The sequence below is a fragment of the Gopherus flavomarginatus genome, chromosome 8 (genome assembly GCF_025201925.1).
Source record: "Gopherus flavomarginatus isolate rGopFla2 chromosome 8, rGopFla2.mat.asm, whole genome shotgun sequence".
Taxonomy (NCBI): domain Eukaryota; kingdom Metazoa; phylum Chordata; order Testudines; family Testudinidae; genus Gopherus; species Gopherus flavomarginatus.
Window position 1 is genome coordinate 84,015,626 of NC_066624.1, and position 24,721 is coordinate 84,040,346.

Sequence of the window (24,721 nt, forward strand, 5' to 3'; positions counted from 1 at the left end):
TGGAAAATCTGGCCAGACTCTGCATAAATCAGCAAGAAATGGAAGTGAGAGAGACGCTGGACAACCCCTCTACAAAGCTGCCTATCATTGGTGAGTGCAGGCGCTCTTCCTGAGGACCCCCAAAACATTAACTGTATAAAGGGTGCAGGGAAGGGTGAGTCATAGTGAAGCATGAAAATGGAGCATGGTGCACCTTCAGAGTCATGGTCTAGCTCCTACTAATGAGAAGGATGCCCACTGATTTATTGGAGTTGGATAAAGACCCAAGGGTGCAAGAGTAGAGCCAAGTTACATTTTTGATGAATAGATTTGTTGAAATACACAATTTTCAGTATTTTGAAACTATTCATGAATTTGTGTTGAAGTCAAAGTTTTGACTAGAATTTTTTTTTAATCACTCTTTTGTTATTGATCTTTTTTAAATGTTTTGTTTAGCCTTTTCATTTCAAAACATTGCTTTTGAAATTTAATTTTGGCCAATTCTTAAAACAAACACACAAAAACTTGCCTGCCAAAATAGACTGAAAAAATGAAAACTATGTTTTGAATCTATCTGAAATATGTTTGCTGATTTGAAACAGGTTTTTTAGCTTTTAAGTTTAAAAAAAAAATCCAAAACAAATTGGTCTTAGTTCAAATCAAAATGGATTTTTTTGAGGGGCAGGAAATATACCACTCAGAGGGGATGGATTTTGTTTGTTTGGTTTGATCTTTGAACCAAAAATTCATTATTCACTCAGTTCTATGCAAAAGTTCTACTTGCCCTATTGTACACACCCCAACAGTCTGACTCAGTCCTGTGGGCTCTCTTGGGATGGTGTCAAATTATTATGAATAGCTGACACTGATATGAATAAATGTGGTAAGCATGAGTTTGGTATGGCTTGGTACGTCTGAACTTGCTAGAGGATTCTGGGAGCAGGATTCTCTTAGCATTAGATAAATGATGTGGAAAATTACTGGAAGTAGTGCAAACTGTACTTAAATGGTTAATGAAGGCTTGATCTGCATGGATGTTTCAACATGGAACTTTGGAATATATCAACCAAGGGAGATCAGCTCACAAAGTAAAGAAGACGTAAAATCATGTGATCAATGGGCATGGTACAAGCTGACCTGGGTAGAAATGATCATGCTGGATGGCATCACGCTAAAAGCTTAAATGAATGATTGATGAGAGGGTAAACGTTGACTGAGCTTGGGTCTGTCTGTTCTGCAGCCCCACTCCTTCCAAAATATTAATTAGAGAAAACCCAGTAATGAATGCCCACAGGGCATATTTCTGGGACATGTGACTCCTTTGAGAACAAAAGGTATAAATGCTAAGCAAAGTAAATTAGTTAAGTTAGTTCCCCAATTAACATCTAAAAATGTTGATGATGCTGTGAGACAGAGGGCCTGGGGCAACCTAGGCTCTGCTTCAAGGGACCTTTGTGGGATTCTAGAATCAGAAGGACTCAGGGTGACCCAGACCCTGCTTCACGGGACAATTGATAGACCAAGTACCTGATAGGGAAAGAGAAGAGAAGAAGTCTCCATCTAGAATTGGTAGCTATACCTGCTTTGTTTGCCACACAGGATACTGTGTAAAGCTAATATAGTTACTGAGGGTTTATGCACGGGGAGCTGAGGCTTATTAGGAAAGATGTGTGCTATGTAACCTTAACTACTTGTGGATTCTTCCTCAAATAAATTACTGTTCATTAAGCATTGGTTTCTGAAGTCTCACTGGTACCAGTAACAATCCACCCAGCTGTGGGCCATTAAACATCTGTTTCAACAGGCTCCAGCTCCTCCAGTGCACAGGGCAAAACTTTGTACTCAATCTAAGCATGACTAGAACTATTTTTTTCTTTTAGTCTTTATCTGAGGAATACATCAATTGTGATTACACAGTGAATCATTTGATAATCAAACTACTAAACCCATCTCTACTCTTGCAAAGCTCAATCTTGCAAAGTGTTGAACACTCTGGCCGTGATCTGGCAACCACTAAAATGTACATGAGTAGAGGTGGGATTGTCCAATGGTTAGGATGCTAACCAGAGACTCAGGCTCAATTCCCTGCTCCACCACAGACTTTTTGACTGACCTTGGGTAAGTCCTGGGTAGTTGCTCTGGCCCTCAGTTTCCCATCTTTAAAATGGGCATGAAAATATGGCCCTAACTGTACTGTGAGGATAAATACATTAAAGATTGATGGGAGCCATAGAAATACCCTAGCTAGATAAAGAGAAGTCCTACTGACTTCACTGAGGCTACTCACATACTAATGTTAAGCATCTATTAAAGGGCTTTGCTTGATCAGGAGCTGAGGCACATATCCTCAAAGGTATTTAGGAGCCTAAACATGATCAGAGCTGGGTGCCTAAATACTTTTGAAGATCTGGGCCTGAGTGCTCAGCACCTGAAAATAAGGAGTCCACTGTTGTGTCATTAGCATTACCCATACTTAACATATGCATGTGGAACATCCATCTCTCTCTATCCCTTATGTCAGTTACAGCAAGCCTGTATATTATCATTCTGTTTGTCTTATATTTCACTCTTCCTTCATTTCTGCATTTGTCTTTGCAAAGGCACATCCAAGCAGCTCAGACACACAGTCAATTTCTTTCTAAATATATTGGGTCAAGAAAAACCTATTAGTGCTTCTTGTATATTATGGGCAAAGTGTTTAATATCTTCCATTTAAGATGCATTTGCCAAAGGTGTTGTCAAAATGAATGATTAGACAAATTTGTAAGGGATGGGGTGAAGAGGCCAGTAGATGGGTATGGAGGGATTAAAGTTCACGTTTGGTAATATAAGCTAAATGCTTGAGTGGTTTCATTTCATCCTACTTCTCCAAAAGGGGATTTATTGTTCTTTCTTTGCTTCTCCTTGTCAATGACAGGTAAAGAGTTGAGAGATTTAAGTTTATCCCAAGAATCTCAATTCAATAGAAAATTACACTTCAGAGTAAAGGAGGCTACTAAATTCTTGTTGATCAGACTTTTTGTTTCATTCTAGAGTTATTCAATCTTGCACATTTTGAAAATATATTTCCTACATGTGAATTGTATTCTGGAGGGATCTTGAAATGAAAATGGTGTGGTTTTTTTTGTTTTTTTAAATTAAACAAAAGGGGGGAGGGTTTCCCTAGTACAAAACATTCCATTTACCACCCTGGCTTTCATTAATGTGATCAGTATTTGTAACACGTATTGTCTTACAAATATTATCTTGAAGGTGCTCAGGATTTGCTGCAGTTTACAATGATTGTATGTTATTGTCAGCACATTGAGGCTTCACAAAATATAAAGGGCTTGATCGAGCATTTTACACAGTGCTCTGAGTATGGGTTGGCATAGTAATTTGCTACCAACTTATCTCAGGTTTAACGTACTGATTCCCTCCCCTCTCACTGGCTACACTCCACTGATTGGAGGGGGTGCCAAGATTCTGCCCACCTGCTTGGATGCACAGCTCAGCTCCTTCCATCCTCTATGGATAGGAAGTACTAATGGGGGAGAGGGAGATTTAACTCTATCCTTCCTGCCTCTGTGCACAGCAGTGTTAGCAGTAGGCACAATCTGGCTCCAAGTTTGCATATGGATGTGTGTAAATTGAATAGGCACTGGTCAAAAGATAATTCTTCATTATATTTCAACTCTTTTGCATATTGCTTCTTGTGCAGGGTGGGAGGAGAACTCCTTTGAACTCTAATTATGGAAGCTTGGATTCTCCTTCCCTGTTCCTGTCAAATGATTGGCACCAGCACAGAAATGCAGCTCAAAGTCATCCCAATGATCTTTCCACTGCCCTGTGATCCTCATTCTGACTTGTTCCTTGGTTGTATTGTATTATGCTGGGGAGATGAGAGTGCTGAAGTATGTGATACAGTATTTGCCTCTTTGGCAGCCATGTTAATCATCAGAGCAATTGTATTTATGGTTTGACGTGGAAGGACAAATCTCACCTGCCTTATTTGCACAGGTTGTCACTTTTTGAAATCCTTGTGATTGCTTCTGTGAGAGAGGCAAGCACAGTGTGGCCTAAAGATGGAGCAGATAAAGAACAAGTAATATCCTTACAGATGCAATGAAATATACAAAAGCCCTCCCTATAAAAATACATTCCCAAATGATTGGCTACTCTGCCACTGGCACAGGGAGTGTGTTGGGGCCATGGCCAGGAGAAAAGTGGGATGGTTGAAGCACTGCTGTGCTGCTTTGATTTGCATCTGGTTTACCCACCTCTCAGGGCAATAGCCAGCCAGCACAGGCATTTCTATACTCTGCCACAGACCAGACCAGGGTAGAATCAGTCTGAAGACCAAGATGTCTCAAATGGGTTCTTTGTGGCTTTGCCAGTCTGGGCACCCAAAAGATCCAGTCTACCAGCCAGTAAAGTTAATGGCAAAACTTCCATTGACTCCAGTGGTGACAGGACTGGCCTTCAAAATCCTCTTAACTAATTTCCGAACTAGCTGGTTCCTTCTCTTATTGCCACCCTCTGTCCTGTTTCCTGCCCCTCCCATAGCCAACTGTGACTTATCTTTCCATTCTTAATTATTCAATAGCATGCAAAACTATGACTAAGCTAATGCAATTAATGATACCATGCACACTAGTAATTATTAGTGCCTGGAAGGCACAGTGAGTTTACTTTCTCAATGTGCCTTAGACTCTAAATTAAGCCCACCTGAAGGTTTTGGATTATAACACAGCACACTTTCAGTAAGAAAGCAGTCAAATGAAGATGGAAGCTTGAAGAGGGGATGAAGGTGAGAGTACGTTTGTTACAGCTGCTGATAAAAAAAATAAATTGGTGGATTATGGGTATATACAGTACACCATAAAAGTAACTGGTTTCATAACTGCAATATGTATTTTAGGTATATCCAAAATGCCCATTTTTTCCTCTTAATGCAGGAAAAATACTGATACAAGGAAACAGCATTCAAATATGGGGAAATCTATATAAAAGAGGCAGTGTTCAGTTCATCATTGCATCAAAGAGTGTTTGTTTTAAGACAGTGAGCATTCAACATTGACCAAGATTAGGGAGTCCTTCAAAGGAAAGTCAAAGTTACATGTTAAATCTATATCCAAGGAAGACAGCTGCGGCAAATAATTCTTCACTGAACTTCTTTCATTAGCATCCATGAATATTTGCATAAATCTTGTCAAGAAAAAGTTGGCAAAGGTGCAAGGCCTGCTTCCAATTCTTTTCACTTCTAACATAACCATGGAAAATTCATTTTCAGATTTAGAGGCTTGTGTGCATGCACAGAAACAAAAAGATATCAACAAACTGATTAGTGATGGTAATTACAAACCTGTGACAAGCCATTTACTTGAATTACAATTGAAGAATGCAATTGCCGTAATAAATAAAGTGGCAGCTAAAAACAAAACTGAGATTTGTTCTTCAGCGTCTGGAACACAGCTGGAACAAAAAACAAACAAAAAAAAAAAACCACACACCACAGGAAGATTTCAGTTTACGTGGAACTTACAAAGCTACTGACCAGAGCTGTCACTAAATAGATCACTTGAGTGAGGTCACTGTTTACAGTTCACTTTATAAGGTGTTTCAAACTATACCTCATCTGTAGCATTGGCATGAATATCTACCATGTTAGTATGAAGTAGAAGGCAGTTTTTTTGGTAAGTAAGGGTTTATTGAAGCCATAAGAGTTGACTCCTGTGATATTGTAAAAATGCAGACATGTTATAGTGTCATCCTATCCCTTGCACCAGCATTACATATCTGCTGAGTAGTAGAAGAATTCCAGGGCCGTGTAGGCTGATTACCTAATGGAGGATAAATCAGTGATGTGCAGTCTGAGTTTCCGTAAGTGTAACTTGATTTATTTACAAATATACATCAGTCTTGGAAGAGACCATCACAGATAGCACGCTGGAGTGTCCCATTCCCAGGAAGCAACTCTGCACCAAGAAATGATTCTAGCAGAGAGCCAGCCACATGGTTGCTTGCAAATACTTCTACAACATCTTTGCAACCAAACCCATGACACTACAAGCATTTCTTTCAAGACTAAAACCTTGCTCACATGATAATTAAAAGATCTTAAGAGACTGAGTTATAGTACTGTGACAGCTAGGGCAATTTCCTGCAGTATTCTTGGAAAACTACTGACTTAAGTATCTTTGGAGTCCATTGTATTAAATGCAAAAGTTATGTTTTAGTGTGGGCCTGGATGATCAAAGACCTGTAGTCAGCAATTTGGGAGACAAGGATGCTCTTTTGAAACAATGTGTGAAGTGGATTTCCTGGGAAATATATAGGAGGTAGTGAATGCAAATTCTCCTCTCCCTCATCATGTAAAGAAGCTAGTCTTTTGAAGCTATGTACTGAGGAAAGGGACCATTGACTGCTGATTTATCTGCTTTGGATTCTGAAGATGAAAAAAACAAGCAATATAAAGGAATGACTAACCTATTCATGATGATGCTATTTCTGAGCTGTTATAAACCTGTAACCACAGGAAAAAAAGCATGGGATTTGAAGGGCTAACTGCCACCAGAGCCCTTGCTGGAATTGAGGTGGTGGTAATCTCTTGTAAATTTAGTAGCATGCTTGTAAGTTCTCGTATTGTTTTTGTTTTCTCTTTCACTTTATGAAAAAATATGCTTGCTTAGAAAGATCTGTGTGGTAATTTACAGCTAAACTGCTGGAAGGATTAGATTTTGATCAGTAAATGTTGATAAACATCAGTTCCACCTCACATGCGGCGCGGGGGGGAATTATCAAAATTTATGTAAAGAAAAGTGTTGCTTGAGAACTCAGTTTTATTTAAGGATATTTACTTTGTATATTTTGACATGATGTGAACAGTTTCTTACTAACAGTTAGAAAGCTTTACCTTTTTTTTTTAAATCTCAAGGGCTACTCTCATTAAGTAAGTGTCTGACTCCCACTGCACCTTAGTTTCCCACAACTGAAAAAAAAAAAGCTTAAAACACTTAATTTTCTGCAAATGAAAATTTTAATGCTAAATACAAAAATGCTTTTAAAAAACATCAATATTTATCCATTGTAATTGGATAAAAAAATTCAAATTCTGCCAAGCCTACTTAGAACTGCTGGAAGTTACAATGTTACAATAAACCTTTGGGGAGAGTGCAGTTGCTGACCTGTTTTACACAATCTGGCTTGCTGGGGCTATCACAGTTGATACCAGTCACTCTGTGTTCTTGGGGAACCAGGGCGCAGTATCCAGCCTGTCTGACTCATGAAAAGACACCCTCCCCTCACCCCCGCCTCTGCTTGAACCAAAACTGATCAGAGAAAAGACTTGCAGATAGCAGTGAAGGGAAGTGGGAGACACAACTAGACCCCTCCTGACAATGGTGATAGGATTAAGGCAACTCCCCTAGCCTCATCTGCATCAAAGATGGGACAGGGAGGCATCTCCATTGGCATACGGAATGGAGAACAGAGATTCCAAGGCAAGAACCGCATCGAACTCTGGGACCAGAAAAGCAGGGAAGCACTGCATGATGGGGTATCTCCAGAAGTTAATGAACCCACACCTGTACACACCCAGCTCAGCAGTTATCAGACCAATTCTAATAATGAATCTTTGATTGATATCCAAAATACTGAAGCATCCTAACTGCATTGTGAGTTCCCTGGAAAGAACACCACTCATAGCTAGGAGTGATCATCTCCTATTGTCTAGCCTAAAGAAAACCCTTGAGTCATCAGTTTACCCTTAAACAAATCTAATGTTCTCCCTTAAGCCATTGTTGTTTGCCTGCAAAAAACGCCTACTCACGCTCAAATGTGTTCTGATGCATGGATCCAAACTCTGCATCAGTCCACTGAGATTTCATCTTCTCCTGACTGATCGTGCTGGGGGCTCTGCCTGTCTCCAGCACTCAGTACCCTGAGCTACCACCATCACCTGGGAACCCCAACCAGTTCAAGTTTCATGGAAGTGGTGAGATCGCAGCTCTCTTCTCTCTGTTTTTTCTTTTCTACCTCAGATAGAACTTTCTAACCCTGACTTGTTTGATCAGGTATAGTTTTCTATATATGATTTTTGTAACCTTTAATAATGTAACTGGTATGTTTGTTTAGGCTCTCCTTGTGTAGTTATCACTATTATTCAATAAATAACTTTTATGGTTAAACTGGTTTCTTGCCTCTCTCTCTCTCTCTCTCTCTCAACTTTACTCTTGTGTTTTTAGCTTCCCCATTTACTCTGCAGCTATTAAAGACCCCAATCCAGCAAGTCATGGAGGCCCATATGTAGGCATAACTCCACATGGCTTAAGTACTTAGGAAGTCTCATTTTTAGAAGTTACTCAGGCCCAGTTCCGCTAAGACATTTAGATATCTAAATACCTTTGACAAACGGGGCCTAAGTGACTTACCAGGGATGACACAAGCCAATGGCAGAATCAAGGCTAGACTTAAAGCATGAATTGAATTTGGTTTGCTGCTAAGAGAATGGCAAAAGAAGCATTTTTATGGGCCAAATTTACTCCTGGTGTAATTCCATTGAAACTAAGGCAAATTTGCCAGATCTGAATATGTCCCCATATATTTAATGGAGTTTCTTTTTCTTTCTGGGAAGAAGTTCTTCTCAAAAACGAAAATTAAAATGCTCTATTACAGCCTAGTCTTGTCAGTTACTGAACACCTGTCACTACGTCAGGGGTGGGCAAACTTTTTGGACTGAGGACCACATTGGGTTTTGTAAATTGTATGGAGGACCAGTTGGGGAGGGGGTCGTGGCCTGGCTCCCACCTCCTAACTCTCCCGCCCCAGGACCTCTGCCCCATTCACACCCCCCCGCTTCCTGTCCCCTGAATGCCCCTGAACCCCCAATGCCCCATTCAACTCCTTCTCTCATTCCTGAGGCCTCCCCCAGGACCCCTGCCCCATCCAAACCCCCTTCTCCCTCACCCTTGACTTCCCCTGGAACCCTTGCACCTGATTGCCCCCTACTGCCCCATCCAATCCCCCCTCCTTCCTGACTGCCCTCCCAGGACCCCTGCCCCATTCAACCCCCTGTTCTCCCCCCTGACCACCCCAACCTCTATCCACACCCTGCCCCCTAAGCACCACCCCAACTCCTCTGCCCTCTATCCAACCCTCCCTGCTCCCTGCCCCCTTACCACGCTGCCTGGAGCACCAGAGGCTGGCAGGACTACAGCTGCACCGCAGCCACCACACCGCTCAGAGCACTGGGTCAGGCCGGGCTCTGCAACTGCGCTACCCCAGGAGCTCACATTCCCACCGCCTAGAGCATTGCACCGGAGTGAGCGAGCTGAGGCTGCGTGGGAAGGGGACAGCAGGGGAGGGACCAGGGGCAACACTCCTGGGCCAGGAGCTCAGGGGCCAGGCAGATGGTCCAGTTTGCCCACCTCTGCACTAGGTGCTTCATGTCCTGAGTTGTCGCCACTGCAGGCGCTCATTAGCAGTTCAGGATCTAGCATGGCATGTCTTCTGTATCACCAATATTTACTAACATTTAGTAATCTGAGTCTCCATTCCCCGCACTGCAAAATTGGGTTGCTGGTGTTTACCACCTTCACAGGAGTACTGACCTGCATGAATAAGTAATGTCCCTGCTGTTCAAGTGCCAGGTATTATTATGCAGGTGCAGAGGTGGGAAAGGAATTCTGAAGTCCCTGGCTCCCAGTCCTGCGTTCAGTCTATAAACCCCTGTGTTTATAGAATTCACCACCACCTTCTTTCCCTTAAGAGAAAAACAAAAACTCATAAATGTGATTTTCCTCTAGACCGCACTGCCCTTCCCCTCCACTAAAGTGGATTTTTGTTATGTTCTCATGAGAAAAAAAATCTCCCGAATATTTGTCATTTTCATCTAACAGACACTTTGTTCAGAACATTTATAGATATGTAAAACTGCAATAAGACCCCCTCCTTTGACAAGTGAACAAATCACCACACCATTTTAAGAGGAATATAATCAGCATGAAGCACATCTTGCTTTTCATTGCTTTATATGGTAATAAAATGGGATTATATTTCCCTTTAAAAAGCTGCAGCAATATTTTTTTTTTACTTGTCATAGAGGACTATATTTACAATTCCTGATATTTACAGGTTTGTTTGGTCCTTTGAAGATGAGCCTGAAGTTCTTAGCTTTGATTTGTGTCTTGTGAACACTTTTCTTAAGCACCATCCTGTGTTTTGTTTTGTTTCTCCCCCTTTCAGCCATGTTTTTCCTTACATGTTCACACAGGAACACTATAGAAAAGAGAATCAGAGATCTGTTGGAAATGTGTAACCAATATTGGCAGTCTTTCTTTGCAGAACTTTACAAGTATGACTTTAAAATTCTCTATTTCAGCTGAATGTCATATTGCCTGTTTTATTCCAGATCAATCTTTATGCATCTGACAGATTTAGACAAGTATTCTTTGGATCCAGGACTGAAGGAAGCATATTACACAGACAGACCTCAAACCAGCAGAAACATTTTCCATGTGAGCAAAGTGCGCAGGCAAGCACAGCAACTGAGTAGCAACTACTGAAATGCCCAGAGGCTGCAAAATCACAAAAGGTCAGATGCCTACCTTTTAGAGCTATGGGGAAAAGACAGGTAAGTAAAAGAAACAAATGCTCTCAATTTTTCTATCATACTATCTTTTCAATGACAAAAGAAAACAACAGGTTTGTTTAATAGTTTTTTCCCAAATAATCTTGCTTATATCTATATATTACCCATGGAACCATACTGTCATCAGTTGGTATAAAGAGTATGCCTGGATGCAAAGAAATATCTGCACTGACAAGGCACATATTTGAATTGTGTGTTGTATTTGGAGGGATTTATTAGCTCATCACATATTTGAAACAGATTTTTGCAGATGGGTTTCAATGGGAGCTCATGATAAATAGCATTCCTTTCCCTCATCTGAAATGATTGAATTGCCTCTTTAAGGGCTCAGCTTTCATATCACCTTTCCCATGCAGAACATTTGACTCAGGCAGACATTTGTTTTAGAGGCCACACTGCTTCTGCCCATGATCACTGAGATCAGAGCAACTAGGTGGTGCAGGAGGATCAAAGACAGGGAAAGTTTCCCTACACCTTCTCATTCAGTGTTGACAAAAACTGTGAGAGAGTGTAATATGGAGCTTTTCTAGATGGAGACACCAGCTAAGAATCAGGCCCTGTGAATGGACTGTCCAGAAAAGACTTAGATCCAGATCTTCTTGCCATTAAATTGAACATTTTTTATTTAAACTTTATATATACTAAAGTAGTAATTGAATCCATGTCTTAATGCCTGGCTTACCTATTTGGGGCTTGTAATTATTTGTGGATGTAATTTTTGGGCCTACATATTGGTACCACATTATTAGCAGGTATTAGCAACTAATGTCATCTAGAAGTCATCAGTGACCTGATCCGTAGGTCTATCAAACTTGACCAAAATATTCAAATGTTGGTGCCTAATGGTTCCTAAAATATTCAACTGTCCGGTGCTAAACTAAGTACCTGAAGCCACATTTCAGCATTTAGTGGTCTGATTTTCATAAGTTCTATGCACCTTTGATTCCCACTGAAGCATTAGAACTACAAATTCTAAATCCCCAGCGTGCACCCAGGTGTGCAGTCTACGTGTGGCTGTTTGCCTGTGAGCATGCAATTTTGTATGCATGTAAGTGTAGGCCTTGTAGGGGGGCAGGCAAAAATGTGGGCCTTAAATGACACATGCTAGTAGCCAGGATCTACAAAATTGTTACATGCTAGGAGCCAGTATCCACTGAGTTCAGTGACTTAGTGACATACACAACACTTTTTCTAAATCAGTGGGACTTGGGGGAGATGAACACCTCTGAAAATTGGGACCAAAAAACTTAATAGAGAAGTGTGCCCCAAATCCTGGTCTTGGATTACAATACCCCACTTAAAATATTGTCCTAGAGGTGCCATTGGCACAATGTTCTACATACACACATAATTCCTCAAAGGGACTGATCTTAAGCCAAAGCAAATATCTGTGCCTATCTTGGCTTAGAATCAGGCCATTAGTCTCTCTCTCCACATAGAGCTTGAAGATGCTGGATGGTGTGAAAATTCTGCAGACATGCCAGCTGTGGATTGATGACTTTTTAGCTATCCCATGTAATTAGACTGCAGAGAATGATAAATATCCATTTTTAAAAAACATTGCCAAGTATTTTCCCATCATTATAACAGGAGGAATCAATGGTTTGGAAGACTATTTTTAATACATACTTAACATCTCATTTTTTTAAAGTATACTTATAATAGGCTTAATCTTTTATGTGGTATGGAAACAATGCTGAGGTAGAGATTAATAGATTAAAATGTAATATTGTCATATGGAATAAAGCATGTCATCTTCCTATATATTATGTTCTGTTGAATTTTTCATTTGATGTTTGCACATTAATTCATAACTTTTGATTCAAAAATACTTCGGACCCTGACTTCTCAAAATACAGGCAGATGAATTATGGATAAATAAAAGTACATCCGATATTGACTTTATGCGGCAGCTCAGCCTTGGATTACCTTACAGTGCACATTTGTTTGAATTAAATACTACATAAATAAAGTGTTCTCATAGTTACAAAACAAGTTAACTTGTTAATTCCACATAAAATGCTATTTTCTCTCTTCCAATTTAACTGGCTACTTTTCATTAAACCTTTTGCAGTAAATGTTGTCCTATGGCATGAATTGCCTTGTTAAAAACCCTGCATTCTGCATGTGATGAACACAGCGTATATTAATACCTTCATTATACATCTTCACACCCTAATTATTTTAATTACTGCAATCACTGTAGATAGAATAGCACCTGCAATTTAGAGCAATCAACTACTTTCAGTTTGCTAAAATTAAGTGTTCATATAAAATATCAAACCATTAGTAAAGGTTTGTCAATAAGTCAGCTATGGGCAGACCTCTTTTATTGAACATTTGTATAAACTTCTTAAGAGTTCTGAAAAGAAACACTATGGAAACACCATGGAACAGAAGTTGAGTTCTGTAAAGCAAATAAAGAACAGAGAGAGATCATTAAAAGTGTACATTAAGATAGTATTCCCTATGCAGCTTTTGGCATTTGGCAGAAAGATTACAAGAAGTGAACATAATCTGAGCTGGGAATTAGTTTCCAAACCAGATAGCAGTCAAAGTAGCTCAAGTTTAACTGTTTTTCCACATATGGTGAAGCTGAGAAAGAAATGGGCGAATGATTTTCAGAGCAGAAAACTGCCAAAATAACTCAGTTAACAAAATGTTCTAAATAGCTAGGCATTGTCTACTGAATAAAAATGTGAGAATATGTACCTGTCAGCTCACCCATGCACTGCCTAACTAAAGATACAGCTACTTATATGAAATTGGATGCACTTCCATGGTATTTAATATGTCAGAAGAACTCAGAACAAGAATGAGAGAGACTGAGAACAAACCCCAGCAAATTATATTTGAATTGCACAAAGGTCCCCATTTTCCTCCAGCTAGTAACTAGTATCATGATTGAACCAAATAATTTTTTCCCCTAAAAAAAGGTCTTTTGACTTCTGTTGGGGATCTGCCCAAAACAGATGGCTCAAGACATGCTTTCCCAGAGCAACTGAGCTTAAAAGTTGACTTAAACCATCAATACACAAACAAAATTTAAAAAAATATATAAAAATCAGAGTATAAATAAAAATTGTCAAGATTGTCCTCACTCTGAGAATATTAGTACATACACTATAAAAACATTGGTTAAGCGGTTTTATCTAGCTGGTTGAAATTACAAAGTTTCTCTTAAATTTGGCTTTCAAGGTGCTTAGCTGGAATAATTCTTACACATTTTAAGGTTTTTGTTATTTGAAATAGAAGTTAATGTTCAATAAGCAGATATAGAAAATAAAATAATGGTGTTCATTTGGTAAAGTTTAGTGTATTAAAGTTAAAATGTATCAAGAAGTAATAAATCACAATAAGCCAAGTTTTATCACAAAGTTTTAGTCTATTATTCTAAACCACAAATACTCTGGAAGGTTACTTTGGAACTACTATGGAGTCTTTACAGGTCCTTATTCTGCCAGTTTGCTTTTTGCTCATTAAAGGTTATAGGAGCAACAGTGACAATTTTATCAAAAGTAATTCTAAAATTAAAAATGTAAGTTACTTAGTGAAATGGAGTCTCCATCTCTTCAAATGACTCCTAAAATGTTAGAGATTTCAAATGATACTAACATTACTTGAAAATTGATAGAAAATACATCTTTCAGCTGCTATACCTGGCCCCCATCCTATAAACACTTACGTAGGTACTTAATTTGAGTAGTCCCAGACTTCAATGAGTAAAGTTAATGATGAGCGTATTTGTAGGATCAGGGACCTAATTACCAGCAGTATTTAGGTTCTGTAAAGCTATTATCATTGACTATTAAGGCAATTAATAATTCTGTTGTTAAAGTGTAAATAAAAGTTGTTTTTTGGGGGGTGGCGGAGAGCATTTCAACTGCCATCCAAGTAACAAATATTCAGTTTGAGAAGTGTGTTTTGGTCAAGGAGTCTATTTTAGTTCTTCCAAAAAATACCTTGTATCAATCCAATTGTGAAATCAAGGCGCAGATTACTAACTGGGACTAGCAGTGTAAAAGGAAAAAGGAACTTAAATAATCTAAAACAGCAAGCTTAATCAACATCTGAATCATAGAATCAGTGAAATATAGGGCTGGAAAGGACCCTGAGGGATCATCAAATCCAGCCCCTGAGCTGAGGCATGACCAAGTAAACCTACACCAGCCCTGAGATGTGTTTGTCCAGCCTGTTCTTAAAAACCTCCAGTGATGGGTATTCCAGAATTTAACTACCCTTATAGCTAGAAAGTTTTTTCCAATATCTAACCTAAATCTCTGTTCCTGCAGATTAAGTCCATTACTTCTTATCCTACCTTCAGTGGACATGGAGAACAATTAATCATCTGTCCACTTTGTAACTAAACATACCCAGATAGAACAATTAATCATCTGTCCACTTTGTAACTAAACATACCCAGATTTGTTTTTAACCTTTCCTCATAGGTCAGGTTTTCTTAACCTTTAATTATTTTTTGTTGGAAGGAGTCCAGAGGAGAGCAATTTGTCTACATCTTTTCTAAAGTAGTGACCCAGAACTGGACATAGTACTCCAATAGAGGCCTACCCAGGGCAGAGTAGAGTGGCACAATTACCTCCCATGTCTTACATACAATATTCTTGTTAATACAGCTGAAAATATTAGTCTTTTGTGCAACTGCATATTCAGTTGACTCATATTCAATTTGTGATCCACTATAACCCCCAGATCCTTTTCAGCTCTACTACCATCTAGAGCATTATTCCTCATTTTGTAGTTGTATTTTTGATTTTTCCACTTGATTTCATTGAATTTCATCATGTTGATTTCAGACCAATTCTCCAATTTATCAAGGTTGTTTTGAATTCTAATCCTGTCCTCCAAAGTATAATGAGATCATGTTTAAAAATCGTTCCCATTTCTCATTTCTTATGTCTTACTATTGTAGTCAGAGAGCACATACTGTCAAATACATAGTAATATATATAGGTGATATGTTGGAACACTTTGTAGTTAAGTTTTGCAGCATTTTCTGACCTAGTATGCTGGTGAAGCTAAATGTATCTCACAAACTGGCTTTTCAGCTGTGAGATGCCTCCTAGTCTGTGGCATGCCTCAACAGAGAGACTAGAAAGTGACATGCTTTTCATTTTGTAGAGACCTGCCACATGTTACCAAATTACACAGTCTCTTTTTATTTCTATTTCTGTTCTCACACACAACATTATATAATAGTTAAATAAACGGAGGGAAAAACACTTTTTACTTGTATTTGTAATGTGCTAAAAAGCATAATTAGTTTTTAGATGAATAATTTTGTTCATATCTGTCATATGCAAAACTACATATGGGATGAGTAATGACCCATTCAATGAGTTATATATCTAAAAGTCCTCATGATGTCAGCAATATTTTGTTAATTTGTGAGTGGTGTTCTTTGCGTCTCCAAATTAGCTATTGACTACACATCTAAGGAAGCTAATGTGTGATGTTTATTGCAAATTAGGGGAATATACTGAATTAATGATTTAGCTATTGTAAATCACTGTACGGTAGCCAGGGGCGGCTCCAGGCCCCGGCATGCCAAGCACGTGCTTGGGGCGGAATGCCATGGGGGGTGCTCTGCTGGTTGCCGGGAGGGCGGCAGGCGGCTCCTGTGGACCTCCTGCAGGCGTGCCTGCAGAGAGTCCGCTGGTCCCGCAGCTTTGGTGGAGCGGTGGGACCAGTGGACCCTCCGCAGGCACGCCTGCGGGAGGTCCACTGGAGCCCCGGGACCAGCGACCGGCAGAGCGCCCCCCACAGCATGCTGCCATGCTTGGGGCGGCGAAATGTCTAGAGCCGCCCCTGATGGTAGCTCTATTGACATTGGTGGGCCTACACCAATTTACAACAGCTGAGGATTGGGCACCATGAAATATACTCCTTGTGTTCTCATTTGTCACAAGAGTATGTGGATAGTAGGTCCCTAGCACTGAACCTCCTATTCTTTTGCCAAAATAGGGCTAAGGTACAATGTATATCATAATAAATTGGACCTAAATTCTGTGGCAGGATCCCTAAATCCTGTGGCATTTTAATGCAACAAATCAGAATTCTGAGACAGCTTAATTTCTGCTTAAAAATGGAGAATTTTACTGAATTAAATGAATAAAAAATAATAAAAGTTCTGTTGATTTTTGTTTGGACATGAATTTCAATATACATTATGCTACCTCCACATTGTCAATTTTCAGTGTGTTGAGATTGGGCAGCAATTGACTTAAAAAGGCAGTACAGAGACAAACATTAAATGAAACAGAATATTTTCACTTGTTAATTTTCTGCCTTTTCTCCAGGTTAGATATGCGTCATGTAGATATGCACTCATCTGTATTTCCTCAGTCTACATATAGATCTGATCATGTATGTGTGATAGGCCCTTCAGAGGCCGAGCAGCCTAGCGGCTGGATTGTTGGTTTACGGGTTGTAGGGGGACCTGGCCCCTCCCTCTCCACCAGGTCTAGCCCAGGGTCCTGTGATACTCAAACCCCCTAAACAGGGGAGATGAATCTTTTTCCCTGCCTGGGGCAGGGGTTGGTTTCAGGACTTGTTTTCCTTGGCTATTTCCTATGGAAGTCATTTTAGTTTCAGTGTGGCCCTACTGGACCTGTTGCCCCACAGTTGAGCCATACCTGCAGGTTCCTCTTGGCAGGGGAAGGCTTACTTGCCTCCAGTAGCTGCATTTGATGGCAGGTTGCTGGTCCATGCCTTCAGGCAGGCAGAGAGCTCCTGCCTCTTCGCCACTCAGCCCCTAACTGAGCCAGCCTCCCTTCTTTTCTCCACCCTCCATGCCTGGCTTTGGCTGCAGGTATAACAGGGTGGGACTAACTGAACCTACAGTTTAACCTCTGCTGTGCCAGGCAGCAGTTTTTCTGCTCCCTCACAGTATGCTTAAATGGTTTATACAGCTGGAGAACCAATCTGTTCTAGTGGACAGGGCTTTGAACTGGTAATCAAGAGACTGGAATTCTTTCCCCACTTCTGCCTTAAATTTGTTGTGTGACCATAGGAAAGTCACTGAACCTCTCTACCTCAATGTTCTCAGCCACAAAATGGTGGTAATCATGCTTATACGTCATAAAGTGCTTGAAAATACTCAAGTTTAATGTACCATGTGCCTGATCCTGTGTTCTAATTCAGTGGTTTTCAATCAGGGGTATGCAAAGGTCTTGCAGAGGGTACATCAACTCATCTGGATAATTGCCTGATTTTACAACAGGCTACATAAAAAAAACTAGCGAAATCAGTATAAACTAACATTACATATAGACAATGACTTGTTTATACTGTTCTATATTCTATATACTGTAATGTAAGTACAATATTTGTATTACAGTTGATTTATTTTATAATTATATGGTAAAAAGGAGAAAGTCAGCACTTTTTCAGTAATCATATGCTGTGACAATTTTGTATTTGTACACAAGTAGTTTTTAAGTGAGGTGAAATTTAGGATACCCAAGACAAATCAGACTCCTGAAAGAGGTATGGTAGTCTGCAAAGGTTGTGAGCCACTTCTCTAATTGACTTCAGTAGACCTAGGATCAGGACCTGGGATGGCTACGTATTATTAATAAACACCTGTATACTTTTTAAGATTTTGTAAAATAGCAATTTTGAAGAAAATTAAATGTCCAGAGACCTGAAGTGAAATTGTACATCTTTAACAGAAATGTTAACACTATCTCCATGTCAGAAATTCATAGTTTAATATTAATTCACAAATGCAGCATTAACAGAAACAGCTCCTGCGTAGTGTCTCCAACTTGCTCTTTCAAATTATAGATTGTATACTTACCATACTTCATTGCCAGTAAAACTTTTTTTAAAAAATAGAAGTTTATAAAGCAAATTATCCAGCTGTGAAATTGGAAGCACAACTGTTGCAACCCATCTGAATTTTATTTTTAGTAGTTCCCTTACAGTAATCTGTACTTGCCTTTATAGTGCCTCCAGCTGAAAAGGATTATCTAGTCCGAATACATCAGTACATAATAAATGTGCTTCATTTCTTCCACAGTTCTTAGAGCTGCCAGCCAAAATGAATGTTTGTCCCAATATTGGCACCACTGGTACATTTGCAGAAACTATTTCATGGTCCATTGGACCTTAAAGGACATTGTTTTTAAAGGCATATTATCAGAAACATACCATCAGAGTGCATGTTGCCATGTATTATTATAATATAAGGGCAACAGTACTGCTCGGTTGATATCTGAAAACATTCTGGTCAAAATGCATTAAAGCTAACCTTTATGCTTTTCAGCATTTATATTTTTATGTCTAACTAGTAAATATAGTTCACCAAGGGTATTGTCAGTCATTTGGTAGTCCAAGTGGAAAAGGAGCGGAAACCTTTCTAAATAAATTAGAGGTTGTATAATCTCTTCTCTATGTGCATGTAAAAGCTACTGCTGATAATGGGATTTATATATAGTAGAATAGAACATTAATTACCTGTCAAGGTACTATAGCAAACAACCCCATTTTGTTAGCTATATTGCTTTACAAATGTCATAATTCACCACTTGAAATTATACTGTGAAGCAACTGGCTTTCTTTTGAAGCAGCTATTGAATTGTACAATGTGAATTTCTAGATCGTCAAGGTTGGAGAACTCATCAAAATATTCATTTGTCAAGTCATTGCTACATTAAAATGGTGTGGGCAATGCCTAATTTGATACAGACTGCAGTGGTGTTTGTTAGGGTAAGATGTTACATGAGCCCGACAGCTTAACTGTCAGATAAATTGCTGTAGTTACAGCACATGGGCAAGCTCATAAACAGATGATATTAATGTTACCAAAATATGACACCACAAGCCAGTAGCTACTTAGAAGCATCTGGACAGAAGCAAAATCTAATTTTGTCTAAAAGATCTATATTAGCAGTAATCATATTGTAATATGACCAACATATTCTTGTCAAAAGAGATAGTATGATGGAATATTAATACAACTGATTGAAGGTGGCATGCTATTCTAAAATAAACCTTTCAATTTTGACACTCAGTTCAGATTGATATAGATTAGATTGGTTAAAAAATAACCAGAGTAGAAGAGATAATCAGTTCCTCTGCAAAATGATTGTCAGGAGGGGAGAATGTACAGTATTATAGAAGAGATTAAAATTAAAAAGCTAGCCTTAAAAAAAGATCAAAGTAATTAAAGGGGCACCTAATATGATACAGTAAAGGAGAACCTTGCATAGTTTTACAGAAAACTCATTGGTCATAGGTCTGTTTAAGAACATTATTCAAAAAGAGTGAAGATAGAAATAGATAATGTAGAGCAGGGTTAGACAAGGCAACTGGAAGCATGAAAGACAGAAAGTAGGACATCTGTGTCTTTACTGGGTGGGAGAGAAACCTTTATATAATAGTGAAGGATGTATGAAGAGAAATGTTTCAGAGAGAGAATGAACAGAGAGTTTATTATTTACCCCACATATTAGAGATGATGAGAGGTGCATGCATGTATTGAAAAATAAGTCCCTTTGAGGGTATTTTTGTTAATAACTGGCTAATTAAAAAATAAAGTAGCAGTGAGAAATTTTTGCTGAGCTGTTTCCCCTACGAGCTGCAGATAAACAGAGCATATCATCATCCCCACTTACCTGAAGGGCAGTCAAGGGAAGACTAAAACTATATATGAACATCTCTCCAAAGACCAGTGTTAATAAATAAACATCAGAGCAGCAGTTTTAGAAAAGATCTGAACATTACAGGCTGCCTTTCACCGCTCAGGGGAAGAGCAGAGGGAGTTACACTGCAATGGGAGACCTCTGGGAGAATTGTGGCTGACCTAGGAGCTGACTCAAAGGACATTCAAGGAAAAAATTAAAGATATTTAAATACCTCAGAAAAATCTAGTTCGCCTTTCCCTTGCTTATCCCTTATGGTCAATGGCTTAGACAGCCAAAGTTTCTCCTGGGGACTCCCAGGAAGCACACACTGCAGCTAATGAATCTACTGAAAGCACATCGCTATGCCACTCACTGCATTGGCTTTCTACTGAACATCAGGTCAGTTTTAATATATTGGTTTTTATTTTCAAGTCCCTCAATAGCCCAGGCCCAGGATACCTAAAAGAGGATCTCGTTCTTTGGGGCCACACCTGCCCGTGACAATTACACAGTCACAGTATAGATACCAGTGGCATACTGAAAATCTAGTACTGCACAAAAGAACTGGAATTTCATATCAAAATATATGGCACCTTTAAGGATTGCATTTACTTTCATATTTAATTCATTTAAAATCTGTGGGTTATTTATTTAAATGAAACTGTCATAGAACTTCCAGGCTGGTGCAGAATCCAGGAACTTTGCCAGAGAATTTATATCCAGATTTTTGTGGAGTACACAGAGGGCCTGGATTAAATTGTAATAGAGTACTCTGGCCCTTTAACAGCAGGTGTGGCCCAGAAAACCTGTTACAGAAGCTTCTGCTGGGACTTCTGATCCCCAATGATTGTGTGACATTAGGCTGAAAGCAAGGCCTGCAGGGAGAAGAAACAAGATATAAAAGCCAAGCAGGAGAGATCTGGGGGAAAACAGAGTTTCTCCACTGGGAGGTCTGAAGGGGAACAGCTGTGGTTGTTAGACTTCTTCTGATGAGGGTCTGCCTGGAACTATTGTTACCCTCTACAGCCAGGATGAGTGAGAGAACTATTCATTCCTTGACTTGTGAGAAGGTTGTGGAGAACCCCTGTAGCAGAAGGGTAGAAGGGGTTGCCTGTCAAAAGCAAGGAAGAATTATTTGCAGACATAAGCATGTGGCTGTAGAAAAGTGAGGACAAAGTAGAGATGGGAGGGGATTTCCTGTGTAAACGTTGGAGTATGATTGGTATATTAATAAACCAGAACACAGGAGAGGAGATTTATTTGACAATGCTAGTCATGTGGCATGTGATTATCCTAGAACCATGGCTGGGCGAGGAGGAGGGGAAGAGGCATGGTAGTTCACCTAATGATGTGGGATAAAGAAGTTCCCTGCCCCATCTTGGTCCCCAAAATATAGAAAACTGGTAAAATACAGATATGCACCTGCTCCAGAACCCCAGTTCTGATTCTCAGACTTTGGAAAAGTCCAGATCCAAACATAATGGCTTATGACAATTTCTAATAAAATATTTACAATTACTATGTGGTCAGCACTCATGCATGTGTACACACATACACACAACTATGTAGGTCAATAACGAGTATTCAAGCTGCTACTATATTTTTGTCGGCCATCTAGGTTTGAATTTTGTGATCTGGCTTTGTTTTGTTTCACTGGCCAAAATGCAGTTATTGTAGTGGCATAAAGTATTTCGCAATATTTGTCCTTGTGATGAGAACAAGGAGGATAAGAATTAGAAAAGGTCAGACAATATAAGTTAGATTTCCACCAACCTGGCATTGTCTAACAGGATAGAGCATCTGCCCCATGACACTGTAGTGCTTTTGTGAGAAACACACCACATTTTTATAGCAGGAGACAAGCTTTTAAGGTGAAGGATCGAACAGGTTTTCTTTCTGGTGTTAAATCATTAATTCAGCAAGCCTCCTCTGTCACAACAAACAGGTTCAATTTTGAAGTCAAAGTTGTATATTGAGTATCTGTGCATCTAAAAGAAAGACTGGTTGATGATAGATGAGATCAGGGTAATTGACATCAGTCATTCTAAATAATGTTGGCTACAGTGTAACTTGGATTATATGCTCATGCAGTGGAGTAAATCTGAGGAAGGGTGCATCTGGGCCCATAAGAAAACAGATTCTATGCTTGTTTACTCCCCACAGCAGAGTAGATGTGCAGGGGATGGCTTCACGCCTTCTGTTTGTTGGCCAGTTCAGCTGTGCTAACCAACAAGTAATATCTGATTTTCTACTAGTATAGGCTTGTAGCAAATTACAGCCTTGCCTCTGCATTCCTCCAACTGCTCACCTAACCGGAAAATGCAGGGAGGTAATAGTGACTCAGAGGTGTGTCTCTATGTCACAGTGCCTGTAAGGGTGGGTTCCCTAAGGCAGAGTTATACCTATAATCACAATCTAAACCCTCTGCATTGATTATTTTTATTTTTTTTCAATTCTTAGTCCTTAAAAGTTACTCTAGTAGAGTAAATCATTTAAAAATATTATTTCAGAGCAGAAATAATAAGCCAATAATATATTTCTGCAGCCGAGATTTGCTCTTCAATGGAAATTTCACTACATTTAAGCAGTCAAACTGAAGGAATACATAGGACCAGAGTTGCTCAGACACTGAGATAAGGATTAAAGTAAAAACCAGTTATCATTTAGTTTTCTTCACTGTCTCTAGCTTGTAATTATCTTCCCCTCCATTATAGCAGACTAATTTGGAGGAATCACAATTTATGCCCAATGGATAAAATTTAGAAATATCCCAGATATCACTGTTTTGAGTTTTAGTACCAGAGTTAATGGATGGATCCTTCAGTAGAAGATATGGGACCATAAAGGAATTAAACTAAATAATGTATTCTATATATGGACTGAGCACATTTATAATCTGAAGATAATGGTGAAAAATTTGATGGAAAGTATGTGTTACACACATACTCATATCATAGGCCAAATGATGTGCTTCTGCTGAAAAAAATGAGGGCTAAATTTTGGTGGAAAACCCTACCGTCAGAAGTAATTTTTGGTAGAGAGGAAGAGGGGGAAAATATGTGGCCACACAACACGCAGACTGGTAGTATTGCCTTCCTAACTTATGGATATCCAAAAAGCACATGCAATTCCCATGTATTTTGATGCATTGATGGAAGTGAGAGGCTTCCACATAAAGCCCTAGATCCCCTCAGTGGTATTTCCACCGAGTCCCAGTTGCCAGGGCGGCAGCTTGGAAACCATACTACAAAGGCCTCCCCAGTGTAGGTCTGATGCAATTCCCTCCTTTCAACCCTTCTAAGGAAGAGTAAAGGTAAGGCACAGAACAGAAGTTCCCTCAAGTTAAGGTTTACAGCATCAACATTAACTTACTCAATAGGACCGTGGTAGATTTTCAAGGGAATCATCTCTGGATGTTGCTTGTCAAGTGACTCCCTTCCCTCAGAACCAATGGAAGCCCAATTATGTGGTGTTTCTGTGGAGGGACTAGCACAGAGCTGGAAAGAGGAGGATTACACCCGGTTGCCTCGGTCACCTTCTTTTGTCAGTTTTGACCCAAATAGGCAGGATTTCTGCTCCTTTCATTTACTCCATGAGAAATATTAGAGGGTGGTATGATCTTGGGTGTATACAACTCAAGTTAGAGGCCAGCTATGAGTGCATATCTGGTCTGCTTGGAGCTTCATGGCAACAGCAATGATAGTAGTTAGATCACTGTGCTCCAAAACCACAGACCTCCAGCATCTGAACTAAAGAAGAATCTCTATTAGCTCTTAACAGCGTAGGACATATCACACACAATTCAACAGGCCTGAATCTACCCAGCACATAAACTAGCCAGGTCATTATATATCTCCATGTTTTTAATATTACAACAGGCAAGTACCTGGGGGGAAATAGTTAGATAGCATTATCAGGCAACATTACGTAAGACCATTGAAATCTAAGAAACCCCTCACTCACAAATCCTGTTTTACAAATTGGATTAGCTCTGAATGGAGCCATCTAGAACACTCAGAATAAACTTAAAATAAAATCAGGATAAAATAAATGAGCAACAGTGTGAGACACTTTCAGAAGTTCCTTTGATTACTGAACACCCTGTAAGGATGAGGAAAACTACAGTGCCTCATGGAATTTTTACTTTGATCTTTCTTTAGTATTAGGGGTAGAAGGAACCTCAGGAGGTCTTCTAGTCCAACCCCCTGCTCAAAGCAGGACCAATCTCCAGACAGATTTTTACCCCAGTTCCCTAAATGGCCCCCTTAGGATTAAACTCACAATGCTGGGTGTAGCAGGCTAATGCTCAAACCACTGAGCTATCTCTCCCCCTTGGAGGAGGACTACTACTATGTTATGGGATTTCATTATCATTGATGACTCTTTTCTGGATTTTGGGGAGGAAACAAACGAGCCAAGTATCATTTTAGAACACTGTCATCCACGAGTCCCTAATGTTTTACTA